At 38.7% G+C, this 19,591-nt stretch overlaps 1 protein-coding gene and 1 pseudogene across 2 annotated transcripts in view; both read left to right on the top strand.

Moving 5' to 3' along the window:
- The window catches only part of RANBP17 (RAN binding protein 17), a 431,372-nt gene that overhangs the window by 374,599 nt on the left and 37,182 nt on the right, over positions 1-19,591 (top strand). The gene's annotated exons all lie outside the window — the stretch shown is intronic.
- On the top strand, positions 6,314-7,478 carry LOC112626152 (annotated as a pseudogene).

Consider the following 19,591-nt stretch of genomic DNA (forward strand, 5'->3'; position numbering starts at 1 on the left):
TCTGTATTTTTAGTAGAGACAGGGTTTCTCCATGTTGGTCAAGCTGGTCTCGAACTCCCGACCTTGGGTGATCCTCTCGCCTCAGCCTCTCAAAGTGCTGGGATTACAGGCATGAGCTACCACACTCGGCCAATTTTTATTTTCTTAACGTGGAGTTTATTCTATCCTGCAGTTGAATAACTTTTGGATCAGTTTGACTCATTTGAGATCAGATGGCAACTCTTATTTTGGAGTAATTGGGCCCCACCACTAAAGTGTTAGCTCTGTGAGGACATTCCAGTGCTCCATGTGCTATGAAGTTCCTCCACAAATGATTTCCAGCTTGTAATCTTCAAGAATTATTTGGCCTATTACTTTTCAGTGGTTCTTTCCCCGGCCTTGGGAGTTTCTTCTCATACTTTTTTTTTTTTATAGATGGAGTCTCTCTCCGTCGCCCAGGCTGGAGTGCAGTGGCGTGATCTCGGCTCACTGCAGGCTCCGCCTCCCAGGTTCAAGCAATTCTCCTGCCTCAGCCTCCCAAGTACCTGGGATTATAGGCATTTGCCACCACACCCAACTAATTTTTTTGTATTTTTAGTAGAGACGGGGCTTCACCTTGTTGGCCAGGCTGGTCTCAAACTCCTGACCTCAAGTGATCTCCCAAAGTGCTGGGATTACAGGCATGAGCCACTGCGCCTGGCCTCTTCTCATACTTTTATAGGTCACTGTTCAGACAAACACTGGAGAGGACTCCCTTGGAGATCTGTAGAACTCTCTTACATAGGTCCCACACTCTAGTACTCTACTACAAGTTTTAGCTGCTTTAGCCTTCCCAGATTTCAACCTTTTCTTCTCCAACTCAGTGAGACTGCTTGGCTTTGTTTGGGTTTTCCCTTACTAGCCTGCAATCTGGAAACTGCTTTGGGCAATAAGCTTGAGCAATTGTTTTCCTCCTCTCTAGTTTAATGGTCCTGTACTGCTTGTTGTACAATAATTGAAAACCATTGTTTCGTATAATTTGTCCTGTTTTCTAGTTGTTTGGCAGGAGGGCAAATTCTCATAGCAGTTAATTCTTCATGGAATAAGAAGAAATTCTGTCTTCTATTATTACAGTTTAGCTTGACATTCTTTTATCTCACATCATAGTAATACTTGAAGATTTTGAATTATTTGCAGGTAGCTATGTTATTTTCGACATGTGATCTTGTTAAGACTTAGAATCTGCATTTTAACAGACTCTCAAGGGCGTCTTGACAAAGTGGCATTATGAAAGGAATACTGAACTTGGATTTAAGTCCCAGCACTGCCACTTACTACTTGTGTGACCATGGGCACATACTCCATGCCTGCTGCTGTCATAGGTGACTCATGTGGATACTTGACTGTTTTCATTCTCAGAACCATTTGTGTACCAAAAGCAGGTTAGGTACTCTAAGAGCACTCTTTATTCTTATTTTCTCCTTATTTTCTAGTTTATTCTTACTTTCTACTTGTAAGTTTCTGAAGGGCAGGAACAGTCTATTACTACTTTACTTCCAGTTCCTAGCATTATAGTAAGTGCTCAATAAATATTTACTGAATGCATTAATTAGATAATATTATTTTCATTGTACAAATGAGGTAAGCTGTGGCTCAGAGAGGTGAAACAATTTGCCTAAGATCATAAAACTAATAAGTGAATGACCTAGGAGTCATTCAAACTCTAAAACCCATTCTTCCTGACCACACTACCCTGCTAGATCTACCCGATAAAGGTCACAGCTTTGACAGCTAGAGGCCTGGTAGAGATTATTTTCTTTGTACATATTGGTGGTTTTATCTTCAGCCTCTTGTATTGTTGCAAATTCACATTGTAACCACTGGATAACTCTGGCAAGTGAATTGGGCCCTGTGTCATTAAGAAAGGGGACTATCTAGAATGTTGAAAGTAACCACCTGGATTTTTCCTTTCCCAACAATGATGCATTTTAAAAAGAGGAATTTATTGGTATTGTTTGGATTCTAGGCAGGTTTCATTTCTGTTGCTGCCCTGATGGGAAAAATGAGGAGGTACAGAAAAGTTGAATCAGTGATAGAGTGACGACTTGCCTAATATTGCGAAAATGATTTAAAAATTTCAGTTAATTTCATTCATTAGCATTTTTAATTTCATGCTATCTTTTTAATCATCCATCCATTCTCTGCCCACCCCAACCCCAAACTCTTACACACAGACACCAAGCACAGTGTCTTTAAAAATCTGCTCTTACTGATGGCTCTGAATTCCTTCATTCAGTAATTATCAGTTATGCATATACTATATACCAAGTACCTTTCTAAACCTTGGCAGTACTGAAGGAAACAAGACAGATAAGATTTCTGCTCACATGAAAGCTTGCATTCTAGTGGGAAGAGACAAGCAATAATTGAACAAGCAAATACACATACCAAAAAAATCAAGTCATTATATGCACTAAACAAAGAATTAAAATTGGGTGGTGGAAAAAGAATAAGTCAAGATGGCTGACTGAAGACATCAGACACCTGCTCTCTCCTGAAGGAAGAACCAAAATTATTAATAGATAATCTTATACCTCGAATAGAACATCTAGAAGAGAAGACTAGAGTCCTATACAGAACTCACAGGAAACATTCAAGGCACAGAAAGAGAAGGAAGCAAGCAGCCAGCTCGGCCAAGATTGGCCAGAAGCCCAGAGAGGCTCAGTATTGCAGAGAAAAGGGTAAATGAGAGAACTTAGGCAGTCCACATGCCTGCCACAGACTACTGCAATCCTAATCACATGAAAGCTTTTCTACCCTTATGAACTCTTAACATTAGCATGAGCAGTGATTTGAAGACCCTATAAAGGCATTGCACCAGCCAGGGAACTTGTGCTGGGTCACTCACCCTTCTAGACCTGAACAGGTACAGCAGGGTGCCATTTGAGGAGTGCAGCCATCACAGGACTGCATCTGACCCTGGTAACTACAGCCCTTGTATCTCCACGTCCTGAGAATTCCTGCTGACATTCCCCGGTGTCCACCCAGAGAGCTACACTCACCCAGCCTGCACCACTCAAGACCCAGAGGGTCATCCTACCACTCCTACTTCCATCACCCACGCTACATGGGCCACCCAAGGACCCTAGAATCTGCTCGCCCACCCAGCCCACCGCTGCTGCTACCAGCATATGTGCAAGCCACCTGGAGGCCCAAGAATCAGCTTGCTCGTAACTGCCAACACAATGGGGCACAAAGACAGGCACATTCACCCTGGGGCACAAAGACAGGCACATTCATCCCACCATTGTCATGACTAGGGCCTGAAGACTGAGATCTACCTGGCTTCCCAGCTCCCAGCACAAATTTGCCACAGCTTCCACTAATAACTGCACCCTAACCCTCCAAGAAAATTATAGACAGCACTAATTCTACTTACAGCCAAAGAAATAATATTACACACTACACTACTGCATACATCCAGAATCAAAGCCAAAGTGCCCTACCCAACCAATACCACAGATACTTCTTCAGGAAAAATGCCTCCCCTATGAAAGTAAATTCAAAAATAAGAAAAAGCGACTGTTAAACTGGATGGGCAGATATCAACATAAGGCCACAGGAAACATGAAAAAGCAAGAAAATATGACACCATCCAAGGAACACAGTAATTCTCCAGCAATAGATCTTACTCAAAAAGAAATTTTCAAAATACCAGATAAAGAATTCAAAATGCTGACTTTAAAGCAGCTCAGTGTGTTATAAGAGAAATCTGAAAAACAATACAAATACAATTCAGGATATGAATGAGAACATTACCAAAGAGATTTAAAAAAAATAAATAAATAGAAATTCTGGAACTGAAGAATTCATTGAGGGAAATACAAAATACATTTGAAAGCTTCAACAATAGGCTAGATAAGGCAGAAGAAAATCTCAGAACTTGAAGACAGGACTTTTTCAAATAATCCAGTCAAACAAAAAAAATTTTGAAAGAATAAGAATGAACAAAGCCTTCATGACATGTGAAACAACATAAAGTGATTGAATATTCAAATTGCCAGCATCCATGAGATCAAAGAGACAAAGGATTAGAAAGCCCATTTACAGAAATAATAGAAGAAAATTTTCCATTTATTACAAGAAATGTAGACGTTCACATACAGGAAACTCAGTGATCCCTAGGAAGATACAATGCAGAAGGGTCTTTTCCATGGTACATTATAGTCAGAATATCTAAAGTAAAACTTAAAGAGCAAATCCTTAAAACTGCAAAAGAAAAGCATCTAGTTACTTACAAAAGGAACCCCATCAGGCTAACAGTGGATTTCTCAGCAGAAGCTTTACAGGCCAGAAGACAATGGGATGATATATTCAAAGTACAGAAAGAAAAACTGGCCAAGAATACTATATCCAGTAAAATTAACCTTTGTAAATGAAGGAGAAATAAAGTCTTTACAAGAGAAGCAAATGCTAAGGGAATTTGTTTGCTACCACTAGACTGCAGCCACAATAAATGCTCAAGGGAGTCCTAAACCTGAAAACAAAGGATGACATTTACCATCATGAAAACACACAAGAGTGTAAAATTCACTGGTTAAGCAATCACACAAAGAGAAGAAAGGACTAAAATGGTACCACTACAGAAATTCACCAAGCCACAACAATTAGTAAGAGAAAAGGACAGGAAAAAAGAATATGTAAAACAACCAGAAAACAATTAACAATATGACAGCAACAAACCTTCACATACCAGTAATAGCCTTGAACATAAATGGATTAAATTATCTAGTTAAAAAGATATATAATGACTGAATGGATTAGAAAAAAAAACTTGATCGAACTATATGCTGCTTACAAGAAACTCACCTTAGCAGTCAACACATATAGAGTGAAAGTAAAGAGATGGAAAAAGATAATCCACACAACAAAAACCAAAAGTGAACAGGAATAGCTACCCTTTTATCAGATAAAACAGACTTTACATCAAGAACAAAAGGGGGAAAAAGACAAAGAAGATCATTATATAATGATAAAGGGATCAATCCAGCAAGAGGATATAACAGTTCTAAACAGGTGTGTACCCAACACTGGAACACCTGGATTTCTAAAATGACTAAATTTGAAGAGAGACACTACAATATAATACTAGTGGAGGACTTCAACGTCCCACTCTCAGCATTAAACATCATCTAGACAGAAAGTCAACAAAGACACTTTGCATTTAAACTGGACTTTAGACCAGATGGACCTAACAGAGCTACAGAATCTACTCAACTACAGAATATACATTCTTTTCATCGGAGCATGGAGCATTCTCTAGGATAGACCATATGTTAAGCCACAAAACAGGTCTCAACAAAAATTTTTTTTAGAGACAGGGTCTCACTTTGTCACCCAAGCTGGAGCACAGTGGCATGGTCATGGCTCACTGCAGCCTTGAGTTCCCAAGCTCAAGCAATTCTCCTGCCTTAGCCTCCCAAGTAGCTGGGAGTACAGGCATGTGCCCCCAGGCCCAACTTTTTTTTTTTAGAGACGAGTTTTTGCTTTGTAGTCCAGGCTGGTCTCAAACTCCTGGACTCAAGCAATCTGCTCACCTTGGCCTCCCAAAGTGCTGGAATTACAGGCATGAGCCACCGCACCCAGCCCAACAAATTTTTAAAAATTGAAATTGTATCAGGTATCTTCTCAGACCACAATGGAATAAAACCAGAAATCAATACCAAGAGGAACTTAGAAACTATACAAATAAATGGAAATTAAACAACTCGCTCCCAAATAATCACTGGGTCAATGAAAAATTATAGTGGAAATTTTAAAAAACTTCTTGAAACAAATGAAAATGGAAACACAACATACCAAAACCTGTGGGATATAGCAAAAGCAGTGCTAAGAAGTAAGTTTGGCCGGGCGCGGTGGCTCAAGCCTGTAATCCCAGCAATTTGGGAGGCCGAGACGGGCGGATCACGAGGTCAGGAGATCGAGACCATCCTGGCTAACACGGTGAAACCCCGTCTCTACTAAAAATACAAAAAATAATTAGCTGGGCGAGGTGGCATGCACCTGTAATCCCAGCTACTCGGGAGGCTGAGGCAGGAGAATGGCGTGAACCTGGGAGGCAGAGCTTGCAGTGAGCTGAGATCCGGCCACTGCACTCCAGCCTGGGCAACAGAGCGAGACTCCGTCTCAAAAAAAAAAAAGAAGTAAGTTTATAGGCCTGAGCGCCTGTAGCAACGACTGCAGCAGCGGCCCTGCGGGCTCGGTGGGCGGGGCTGCGGTGTGAGCAGGCGGCCCGGCTCCCCTCCTCCTGCGCCCGCCCCGCCACTGTGATTGGGTGGAAGTTGGCGCTGGCCAGATGGAAAAACTAATGACAGTCTCCAAATTCACCTCCATCTGTACCATGGGCGCCAATGCTTCAGCATTAGAAAAAGATTGGTCCAGAACAGTTTCCGGTCAATGAGCACTCTTTTGGATTAGTCAGTTTGGGGAATACCTGCTACTGCAATTCAGTTCTTCAAGCACTTTATTTTTGTCGTCCATTTCGGGAAAAAGTTCTTGCATGTAAGAGTCAACCTAGGAAAAAGGAGATCCTTCTTACATGCTTAGCAGATTTCTTCCATAGCATAGCCACTCAGAAGAAAAAGGTTGGAGTAATACCTCCTAAGAAGTTCATCACAAGATTACAGAAAGAAAATGAGCTTTTTGACAACTGCATGCAACAAGATGCCCATGAGTTCTTAAATTACCTACTGAATGCAATTGCTGATATTTTACAAGAAGAGAGAAAACAGGAAAAACAAAATGGTCGCCTACCTAATGGTAATATTAATAATGAAAATAATGACAGCACCCTAGACCCAACGTGGGTTCATGAGATTTTTTTCAGGGAACATTAACTAGTGAAACCAGATGTCTTACTTGTGAAACTAGTAAAGATGAAGATTTTTTAGACCTTTCTGTTAACATGGAACAAAATACATCAATTACTCACTGCTTAAGGACTTTCAGCAACACAGAAACTCTATGCAGTGAATGCAAGTATTACTGTGAAGAGTGTCACAGCAAACAGGAAGCACACGAACAGATGAAAGTTAAACTGCCCATGATTCCAGCTCTACACCTGAAGAAATTTAAATATATGGATCAGCTTCATCGATATACAAAACTCTCTTACCAGGTAGTTTTTCCTTTAAAACTTCATCTATTTAACACTTCAGGTGACACCACCAATCCAGACAGAATGTACAGCCTTGTTGCTGTTGTGGTTCACTGTGGGACTTATTTGTAGATTTGCTTCATATGAAAGTATGGAGGGTGTGTGCAGCCTCATTGTCAGCATTGGTCCTAATCGAGGCCATTATATTGCAACAGTTAAGAGTCATGATTTTTGGTTGTTGTTTGATGATGACATTGCAGAAAAAATAGATGTACAAGCTATTGAAGAAGTCTACAGGCTGACATCAGATATCTCAAAGAACTCTGAGTCTGGTTACATCCTTTTCTATCAGTCTCGGGCCTGAGGGGGAACCGTGATAAAGAGATACTTTCTGCCTCATTTCTTCTCTGGTTATTTTGGAAAGGATCAAGCACTGATTTTTCCAAGAAAAGAGAAATGCAGGAAGCTCATGGGGCAGTAGCACACTTTGCACACGATAAAGCAAAGACGATGGATTGACAAGCCCTTCCCATCATGGTAGTTGATTTATTTGCTCAGGTATCATGCTGTCTGTACAGTTCCATTCAACAAGGAGGTGAAATCAGAGATACCAGCTCCTCTTGTAAAACAGCCTTCTGGTCATTGTCACGCGTTTTCTCTTTATTAATTGTACCAATAATGCTGTGAATTCCTTGGGGGTGCAGTAGAAAGAATCGGAATCTGTGCTGTATTGATAAGGAGATGATGTCGAACACACTGCCTAAATTTGCCTGGTTCCGTGTGTATAGAAGCATATTCAGTGGTCTTTTCGAGAGTCAACCAGAAATACTTTTGGGCCCAACACTTGCAGTTGCCTTCCTGATGTAAAAACTAACATGCTAGATACAGTGTCAGGAAGACAAAGATGTTTTGCTTCTCTGAAGAAGCTATAATAATATATGTAGGGAGCAATTGGTCAAAAGTGGCTTTTTGTCTCCCCAAGGGGAAAAACTGGCTTTGCAATCATAATTTTTTCCTTATTTATTTTACTTAAAACTGGTAGAGTCTAAGTATTATATGAAGTGCCCATGATTCTGTCAGTAAATTTGAGCACATTTTTATTAGTTAATGTCAGTTTAAGTAGTCCTTTTGTCTGTTTCTATTTTTAAGGTGAATTTTAAATTCTATCTGAAATCAGTAAGATATCTTGAGAAAAACTGCAATGAGAGGAGGTAAATATCCTTTTTCAGGAGGAACTGATCTCTCTGGCCAAATCCTTTTATTTTGGTTTCTAAATCACTTATTTTCTTCAGCTTTAGTTTCATAAAATTAACAAACGATAAAGAAAAATTCCTGACCAGGCGCGGTGGCTCACGCCTGTAATCCCAACGCTTTAGGAGACCGAGGTGGGCAGAACACGAGGTCGGGAGATTGAGACCATCCTGGCTAACATGGTGAAACCCAGTCTCTACTAAAAATACAAAAAATTAGCCGGGCATGGTGGCACGCGCCTGTAATCCCAACTATTTGGGAGGCTGAGGAGGGAGAATCACTGGAACCCAGGGGGTGGAGGTTGCAGTGAGCCAAGATCATGCCACTGCACTCCAGCCTGGGCAACAGAGCGAGACTCTGTCTCAAAAAAAAACATTCCGTAATTGTTGGAATAATTAAAAATTCTGGTGCAGTGGTGGTATACCAATCTTTAGAATTCTTAAATATTCTAATGTTTCAAGTTGAGGTCATGCTTGGAAAAATCATGTCATAGCATTTATGTTATTTTCAGATGTCATTTTTTTACCCTGGAAAGAAGTAATAATGTTCATCATAACCCTAGCAGTCTGGATAGTGAGCTAAACAAACCCTTTGAAGATTAAATTTTAATCAAGTAGACTAGGAATACAAAAAACAAGTCCTTCCTCTTGTTCCCCCTACCTTGACAGATCCTACTGGAAGGATGTTCAGAAATTAAAATTTGTGTTTGCTAAGACTTAATTCTGTTGGGAGTTTTAAGAAGTAATATATGTAACATAAAATGTATGCAAACTATTGCAGTTTTTTCGGACATTTTTCCATGCATCAGTAAGTTTTCTGACAGTAGCCAAATGTAACTTGCAGAAAATTATCGAAAGTTATATTCAGAATAATAGCAATCAGGCCTTGGATGTTCTTTATCAAACTCTTTTCAGGCAGTACATTTTTTAAAAAAAAATCTGTCATTTTCTACAGTTCTTTTGCTAAAACTGTTGACTATGGAAAACAAACAACAAAAAGGAATATTTTAGTCTGCTGCTGTTATTAACATTTATTATCGGTATCTTTTGGCTCAGGAAATGACTTCACCTATTTGTTCCATAAGCAGACCTTTAACAGGGTCACTTAGGTAATTGGGCTGCTTAAACAGATGTGCTGGGAGAAAATTATAATATTTAGTATTTGTGGCCGGGCGTGGTGGCTCACGCCTGTAATCCCAGCACTTTGGGAGGCCGAGGCAGGCGGATGACCAGGTCAGGAGATCGAGACCATCTGGGCTAACAAGGTGAAACCCCGTCTCTACTAAAAATACAAAAAATTAGCTGGGCGTGGTGGCGGGCGCCTGTAGTTCCAGCTACTCGGGAGGTTGAAGCAGGAGAATGGCGTGAACCCGGGAAGCAGAGCTTGCAGTGAGCCGAGATTGCACCACTGCACTCCAGCCTGGGCGACAGAGTGAGACTCCGTCTCAAAAGAAGAAAAAAAAAAATTAGTGTTTGTGCTAAATATCGAAAGTATTTTGACAAGTTTCTCTTAAGATAGTTTATAAAGCCTTATCCTGGCTAGAGATGTTTTGTACAAATTATATATAGCCTGCCCGATCTACCAGTACGACACAGAGAATCACAATCAACCATGTGGGGAAAGTCAGGGCAGTAGAAGTGGAGGTACGCTTTTTATTTTAAGGGCTTAAACCAAATTGTCTTGAAATTAAAGCTGTATTTCTGCAGCTTTCAGTGCAGAGAAAAAGAAGAAAGTGAAGCTGTGTCAGTTTTAACATTAGCTATATCACAACATGTTTAAGAAAGATAGATGAAGTCATTTGCATAAAGGTACAGCATTGAAATACTATGTTGTGTTTGTTTTTACATTTTTGCATTTAAAAAAAAGTGCAGTAAAAGCCAAGTTAAATTTCATATTAAAGCAAGTTCTAGTATATGTATTGAGTTCCTGGTAGTCACATACTTTGTTCACATCACACCATACTTCATAGTATGATTTGTCAGGGCAGGGACTGTGGGGTGATAGTTTTACATTTACTTTTTCTTCTTAATGCAGCTGGATCTAAGTAAAATGTTTTGAAGTTTATCAAAAACTCAATATACTTGTAAAACATATAGGGTCAGGGTTGGGGAAAAAAATATAGGTATAGTAAGTAAGAAAAGTGACCCATGAAGAAAGCATTGTGTGGCTGTATGTTGGTTGTGATTAAAATGAGGGACTGGTTTAAGTTGTAAATGGTGGCTGATTGCTATGTAACTATGTACATGATTGTTGGGATGGCTGTCCCATATTTTGTATATTGAAATAAATTCTATAAATTATTTTAACTAAAAGTAAATATTCTAAATTAAATCCCACTTCTTAAGTCACATGGCTTCTGTCTTGGAAATTTTACCTTTAAAAGATTATTTAAGACAGGAACCAGGAGGCTTGGGAATAGGGAAAGAAGGAAATGTTGTATTATATGGGTCTTGTGGCCTCTAACCATCAGTATAGGGTTTTTTCTTTCCTTGATGGCAGTAGAAAGACCTCATTTTCATAACATAACTACTCTTGATCCTTTCCTTAAAAACACTTTTTATTAAAGATTCTATCATGAGGTATTTGGGAGCTGAGAAGCTAAAGCGCTCGTGTCCTGGCTCTTCAGTAAATTTAACTGTGTGACCTTGGGCAAGTCACTTAACTTCTCTGTGCTTCAGTCTCCCTGTCTTTTAAAATGGGAGTAATACCTACTCGTAGGGTTATTGTGGGGATTCATTAGAGATAATGTCTGTAAAGCATTTAAGGTTCTTGAAGAAGGCTCTATGTAGATACAAAATAATATCTATTAAAGTTGGTTTATTTGTGGAAAAAAAGAAGGAAGTTTATAGCAATAAATGCTAATATCCAAAAAAGTGGAAAGATTACAAATTAACAATCTCACAGTACACCTCAGGGAGCTAGAAAAGCAAGGAAAAACCAAACCCAAAATTACCAATAGAAAAGAAATAGTAAAGATCAGAGCAGAACTAAATGAAATAGAGACTAAGAAATAAAAAATACAAAGGATCAACACAACAAAAAGTTGGTTCTTCTTCAAAAAGGTAAACAAAATAGGTAAACCACTAGCTAGACTAACCAAGAAAAGACCCAAATTAAATCAGAAATGAAAAAGGAGATGTTACAACTGATACCACAGAAATATGAAAGATCATCAGAGACTGTTATGAACAACGATATGCTCACCAACTAGAAAGCCTAGAAAAAATTGGATAAGTTCCTGGAAACATACAAGGTTCTGGGATTGAACCAGGAAGAAATAGAAGACCTGAACAGACCAGTAACAGCTAGTGAGATCAAATCAGTAATTTAAAAAAAAAAAATCCCAGCAAAAAAAAAACTCAAGACCAGATGGATTCAAATCCAGACGTACAAACATACAAAACCAAATATACAAAGAAGAACTAATACCAGTCCTCCTGAAACTGTTCCAAAAAATTGAGGAGGAGGGAACTCTCCCTAACCCATTCTGTGAGGACGCTATCACCCTGATACCAATATCAGACAAGGATGCAACAAAAAAAGAAAACTACAGGCCAGTATGAACATAGGTGCAGAAATCCTCAACAAAATGCTAGCTAATCAAAGCCAACAGCATATCCAAAAGATCGTACACAATGATCAAGTGAGATTTATCCCAGGAATGCAACGTTAATTCAGCGTACACAAATCATTAAATGTGATACATCACATCAACAAAATTAAGGACAAAAACCCGTATCAACATCTGAATAGATGCAGAAAAACTGTTTGATAAAATTCAGCATCCTTCATGATAAAAACCCTCCACAAACTAGGCATAGAAGGAACATACCTTAAACCAATAAAGGTCACGTATGACAAACCCACAGCCAAAATCATACTGAATGGGGAAAAGTTGAAAGCATTCCCTTCAAGAACTGAAACAAGACAAGGATTCCCATTTTCACCACTCTTATTCAACATAGTACTAAAAGTCCTAGCCAGAGCAGTGAGGCAAGAGAAGAAATAAAAGGCATCTGGATTGGAAAAGCGAAAGTCAAATTGTCCTTCTTTGCTGATGATAGATCTTATATCCAGAAAACCTAAAGATTTCAAGAAACTTAGATTTGATAAATGAATGCACAAAAGTTACAGGATAGAAAATCATTGTACAAAAACCAATAGTATTTCTATATACCAATAATGATCTGAGAATGAAATCAAGTAGGCAGTGCCATTTACAATAGCTATAAAATACCTAGGAAGCCAGGCACGGTGGCTCACGCCTGTAATCCCAACACTTTGGGAAGCTGAGGTGGGCAGATCACCCGAGATCGGGAGTTCGAGACCAGCCTGACCAACATGGAGAAACCCCATCTCTACTAAAAATACAAAATTAGCCAGGCATGGTGGCGCATTCCTGTAATCCCAGTTACTCAGGAGGCTGAGGCAGGAGAATCGCTTGAACCCAGGAAACGGAGGTTGCATTGAGCCGAGATCACTCCATTGCACTCCAGCCTTGGCAACAAGAGCAAAACTCCATCTCAAAAATAAAAAAATAAAAAATAAATATATACACATACACACACACCCCTAGGAATGCATTTAACCAAGAAGGTGAAAGATCTCTACAAGGAAAACTACAAAACACTGATGAAAGAAGTTGAAGATGACACAAATAAATGGAAAAACATCCTATGCTCATGGATCAGAAGAATTAATATTGTTAAAATGGCCATATTGCCCAAAGCAGTGTATAGATTCAATGCAATCCCTATCAAAATACCATCCTTCTTCACAGAATTTTTTTTTAAATTGTACAATTCATATGGAACCATAAAAGAGCCTGAAGAGCCAAAGTAATCTTGACCAACCAGAACTAAGCTTGTAGGCATTGCATTACCTGACTTCAAAATATATTACAAGGCTATAGTAACCAAAGCAACATGATACTGGTATGAAAATAGACACATAGACCAATGGAACAGAATAGAGAGCCCAGAAATCAAGTCACATACTTACAGCCAACTGATCTTCAACAAAGCTGACAAGAATACACAATGGGGAAAGGACAGTCTCTCCAATGAAATGGTGCTGGAAAAATTGGATAGCCGTATGCAGAAGAATGAAACTGGACCCCTGTCTCACCATATATAAAAATCAACTCAAAATGGATTAAAGACTTAAAGCCCAAAACTGTTAAAAAAAAAAAAAAAATACTGGAAGAAAACCTAGGGAAAACTCTTCTGAACATTGATCTAGGCAAAAAATTTATGACAGAGACCTCAAAAATACAGCAACAAAAACAAAAATTAGACAAATGGGACTTCATTAAACTAAAAACTTCTGAATCACAAAAGAAATAACCAACAGAGTAAACAGACAATCTGTTGAATGGGAGAGAATATTTATAAACTATTCATCTAACAGGAGACTAATATCCAGAATATATAAGGAACTCAATTCAATAGGAAAAAACAAATAATTCCCTTTAAAACTGGGCAAATGACATGAATAGACATTTCTCAAAAGAAGATACACAAACAGCCAAGATGTATGTGAAAAAATGTTCAACATCACTAATCATCAGAGAAATGCAAATCAAAACCACAGTGAGATACCATCTTACCCCTGTGAGAATGGCTATTATTAAAAAGGCAAAAAAGAACAGATGTTGTCAAGGATGCAGAGAAAAGGAAACTCTTACACTGTTGGTGGGAATGTAAACTAATACAGCCAGTATGGAAAGCAGTATGGAGATTTCTCAAAAAACTAAAAATAGAATTACTATTCAATCCAGCAGTCCTACTACTGGGAGTATACTCAAAGGAAAATAAGTCAGTATATCACAGGGATGCCTCACTCATATGTTTATTACATCAGTATTCGCAGTAGCAAAGACATAGAATCAACCTAAGTATCTATCAATAGATGAATGGATAAAGAAAATGTGTATATATACACAATGAAATACTGTTCAGCCATAAAAAAGAATGAAATAATGTCTTTTGTAGCAACATAAATGGAACTGGAGGTCTTTATCTTAACTGAAATAAACCAGGCAAAGACAGACAGATACCACATGTTCTCATTCATATGTGGGAGCTCAAAAATTTAATCACATGGAGGTAGAGAATGGAAAGATAGATAACAAGGTTCAGACATGGTGGCTCACGCCTGTAATCCCAGCACTTTGGGAGGCTGAGGTCAGTGGATCACTTGAGGTTAGGAGTTTGAGACCAGCCTGGCCAACATGGTGAAACCCATCTCTACTAAAAGTACAAAAATTAACTGGGTGTGATGGCGGACGCCTGTAATCCCAGGTACTCAGGAGGCTGCAGCAGAATGGCTTGAACCTGGGAGGTGGAGGTTGTGATGAACCAAGATTGCGCCACTGCACTCCAGCCTGGGCAACAGAGCGAGACTCTGACTCAAAAATAAATAAATAAATAAATAAATAAATAAATAAATACAAAAATTAGGTGGGGCACAGTGGCTCACACCTGTAATCCCAGCACTTTGGGAGGCCCAGGTAGGCAGATCACTTGAGGTCAGGAGACCAGCCTGGCCAACATAGTGAAACCCTGTCTCTACTAAAAATACAAAAATGAGTCAGGCATGGTGGCAGGCACTTGTAATCCCAGCTACTCAGGAGGCTGAGGCAGGAGAATCACTTGAACTCAGGAGGCAGAGGTTGCAGTAAGCCAAGATCATGCCACTGCACTCCCGCCTGGGTGACACAGTGAGACTCCGTCTCAAAAAAAGAAAAAAAAAATTATCTGGGCATGGTGGCACACACACCTGTGGTGGCAGCTACTCAGGAGGCTGAAGTAAGAATAGCTTGAACCCAGGAGGCAGAGATTGCAGTGAGCCAAGATCACTGCACTTCACCCTGGGCAACAGAGCAAGACTCTGTCTCAAAAAAAAAGAAACAGATAGATAACAGAGACGAAAGGGTGAGTGAGGGGCAAGGGAAAGGATGAAGAGAAGTAGGTTTAAAGGTACAAACATGGTAAGATGGAAGGAATAAATTCAATGTTTGATAGCAGAGTAGGGTGACTATAGTTAACAAAAATGTAGTCAGGTGACAGCCTAAGTACCATATATTGATCAGAAAGCATTATATACGTATAACAAAACTTCACATGTACCCTATAAATTTGTGACAAATTTAAAAAACAAAGTGGGGTGTTGGATAGAGAGTGTCTAAATGTAGCTATTTTAGAACTGATGGAGGAAGGCCTTTAAGATTAGTCATAGCAGGGATGGGTGCATTTCAGGCAGAAGTAAAGGGTAGGCTAAAAGCCTGAACAAGGAAAGGTAAGGGCAAGCAGAAAGTTGAACCAACTAGGCATGACTAGATCATTTCCCATGAAGTTCATTATTAATAAAACTTATATAAAGAATAAAAGAGGATATGTTGTTATTTTGAACACGTTATTGAATTGGATGTCATGTGGTATGAATGTAATATGGGAGTGACACATTTAGGAAATATTTAGAACTTAGAGATTTTACACATTAGTTTCACCCCCCACCCAAAAAAAAAAAAAAAAAAAAAAAAAAAAGGACAAAACACCTAAAGAGAGAAGAGAGCTTTGGTGTTTAGGGATTGAAGTAGCCAGGAAAACAAATGTGTTGGGTGCTGTGTTACAGTTTTTGCACACTTAATGCCAAACCTTACAAAGCAGGTAATAGTAATCACATTTTACAGAGGCACACCTGAAGCTCAAGAAGTCAAACATCTAGGAAATAATAGATTCAAACCTAAATTCACCTATTTCCAAAACCACTTCCCCACCCAAATAGGCCTTTTGTCTCTGAAATTGCCCTTCAGACTATATTTTTCTAAGACCTTCATTCTCCTTTGTGTTGTAGTGACAAGTTTTGAGCTGAAGGCAGATTTCAACTCAGCCTCATTCTTCCTGACTCTCAGTTAAGCAATTCTTTCCTATACAGTTAACTTTTCAGCACAGCTTTCAATGATGGGTCTTAGTGAGCAGTAGGCTATTAATGATGCATGTGCTTCCTGTGGAGACTGGTTCCAGGAGAAGAGGAGCACCTGATTGTTTTCAGTGCCACACAACAAGTTGCTAGAGAGGACAAAATGCCTATTAGGCTTAAAAATTATTTCCAAAATTACAGATGTAATCCCTTTTAAAATATTTTGAACACCAAGAACTAGGACAAAATATGAAAATTCATGACTTCTGCCTATGTTTTTAGTCTGGAAAGTATCATTATTTGAATCTCACATAGTATCTTGAGCTGCAAATAAAGAAAACCAATAGTTATACATAGTCTTCAGCACCATTCATTCTGTTTTTGACCAAATGCCCTGTAATCCTTATGATTCCACACTTTAAAATCTACCCTGAAATAACATTTATCTTTTTCAAAGTCCTCAACCATAAATCAACCATAATGGAAGCTCTTCTTGCTTTTATTGCAAGGATATATGCTGCAATCTTCGTGTCTAAAGTGTTTACCTGGCTTTTTCACAGCTGACTCAGTAGATTGGAACCTTTTAATGCAACCTGCATGGCATGTGGTCACCAAATCTATGTGAAGTCTTTATAATTTTTATATGATTGATAGCATATTGCTCTTCACTGGTGAGGGGAACCATATCTGCTTCCTGCTTATCTTTGTAGATGTAGGATTACTTAATCCATGTACTTTCATGATTGGTACTTGAAAAGTAGAAATATGAAGGAAAAGAGAAAAGCAATCGGGCTCAACAAGTCTGTGTTTGACTTTTAGGCCCAGACATTTTCCACTTATATTATGCTACATCCCAGAGTTGTAAAACCAAAGCTCCCTTTTCTGCAAAGTAACCCAGTTAATATGGAGAGATGAAGAATAAATTAACTAATTAATTAATCAGTTATTTGATTAATCAAATGCCATGTCTTTAGGAGGGAAACTCTATTTTTGGCTTTTATTATTTTTAATTGACACATAATTTCCTATATTTATGGAGTACCATGTGATATTTGATATAGATATACACTGTGTAATGACCATTTAGGGTATCCATCACTGCAAACATTTATCATTTCTTTGTGTTGGGAACATTCAAAATCTGCTCTTTTAGCTACTTGAAAATATATAACCAGTTGTTCATTATAGTCACCTTATTAGTGCTACAGAACAGTACAACTTAATCCTCTTATCTGGCTATACTTTTGTATCCATTAACCAACCTTTGGAAAAGCTCCTTTCTTAAAAGCTTTGTAATTCCACAGTTTTCCAGAACTATAGTCCACGGCTGTCTTTAAGACCTCCATTCAACTCCTCATCCCTCATGATCCTATATTAGATACCGTTTTCCTCTGTGTTAAATGTATATGACTGTACTTCAAAACTTGCCCCAAAACTTCCCTCTTTCTATTTTTCATGACATTTCTCTCTAAAATGATAAATGTGAGCTTTTAAACTGTAGTGTTTTATCAATGCTGGGCATTATTACTAAACACAACTCAAGACCTTCTTCTAAGAAAACTTTCTCAGGTTACCTTTAGCTACGCATTCTTTAATTAATTCTGCTGATATTTCAGAACCTGTAATCTATGTCAGACATACATATGTCTCAGAACCTCAGAGATGAATAAGATGAATGAGAAACTACTCCCTTAGGAATTTTATAATCTGCTTCCCAACCCTACTCTCTAAGTCTACTTCTCCTCTTCTGAGTCTACCTGTTCACCATTTTAATTGTTGCTCTTGTTAATGGTTTCTCTTACTAATCATGAACTCCCAGGGATCATGTGCAAATGTTGTCATTAGCCAAAAAATGTGGGTGGTGTCATGCTGATTCAAAACCATGGACTTCTGATAAGCAACTTAATCTCTAAGCTTCAGTTTTCTCATTTAAAATGCAAATTATACTTACTATACAAAGTAGTTGTTACAAGTAAATGAGTTAATAATTCTAGTGTACAAAGGAGATAATAAATGGTTGCTCTGTCATGTCACTTACTTGTCAATAGCAGCTCCATTAACCTTTCATATTAAATATAAATGTTACACTCCGCTATTGGATGCCCTCAAGTAAGATCCTCCACCTGCTCTGTCAGCCTTCTCTTATATATCCTCTACACATTCTCTCTCTGAAATCAAAAGTTCTACTTCTTGAATATACCCTTCTCTTTTTACCATGAGGCAAACCAGTAGTTACTGCCATGTTTTGAGTGCCCATTGTGATTTAAGAAGGCGTTCTAGCCTGGGCCTGGTAGCACATGTCTATAATCCCAGCAGTTTGGGAGGCTGAGGCTAGCAGATCGCTTGAGCCCAGGAGTTCAAGGCCAGCCTGAGCAACTTGCAAAACCCTACTTCTACAAAAAATACAAAAAGTAGCCAGGCATGGTGGTGCACACCTACACTCCCAGCTACTTGGGAGGCTGAGGTGGGAGGATCAGTTGAGCTCAGGAGGTCAAGGCTGCAGTGAGCCAAGATCACACCACTGCACTCTAGCCTTGGTAACAGAGTGAGAACCTATCTCAACAACAACAAAAAGGTGTTTGGTGCTTACATATATTTTTGCTTATTGCCTAGTTTTAATGTAGTGGTTAAGAATACAGATCCAGAAAAAACAAATGTCATATGTTCCCATTGATAAGTGGGAGCTAAGCTATGAGAACGCAAAGGCATGAGAATGATACAGTGGACTTTGGGGACTCAGGTAGAAGGAAGGTAGGTGGGGTGAAGGATAAAAGACTACATAATGGGTAGAGTGTACATTGCTTGGGTAATGGGTACACCAGAATCTCAGAAACTACCACTAAGGGACTTATTCATGTAACCAAAAACCACCTATTCCCCAAAAATTACTGAAACAAAAAAATAAAAAATACAATAAAATTTTCAAAAAGAGTACAGATCCAGAGTCCAACTTCTTGTTTATTTTCATACCTTGGCTGTGCAGTCTTCTAGCTGTGTGACAATGGACAAGTCACCTAAGCTCCCTAAAATTCAGTGTCCTCATCTGTAAATAGAAATAATAACAGTAACTATTATAGTGCTGTGTGAGAATTAAAAATAATAACTTATGTAAAGCAGTTAACACAGTAACTCATAGTAAGCTCTTAATAAATGTCAGCTGTTTTTATTACTAATGAACTTCTTGTCATTGTCTTCTCATTCAACTCTGCAAGGTCTTTTATAAATGGTGAAAAAAAGTGAAGTAGCTCTTTCAGATCAGCAACACAGCAAGTAATTGGCAAAGATGGGACTTGAAACCAGAAC

The sequence above is a fragment of the Theropithecus gelada genome, chromosome 6 (genome assembly GCF_003255815.1).
Source record: "Theropithecus gelada isolate Dixy chromosome 6, Tgel_1.0, whole genome shotgun sequence".
Taxonomy (NCBI): Eukaryota; Metazoa; Chordata; class Mammalia; order Primates; family Cercopithecidae; genus Theropithecus; species Theropithecus gelada.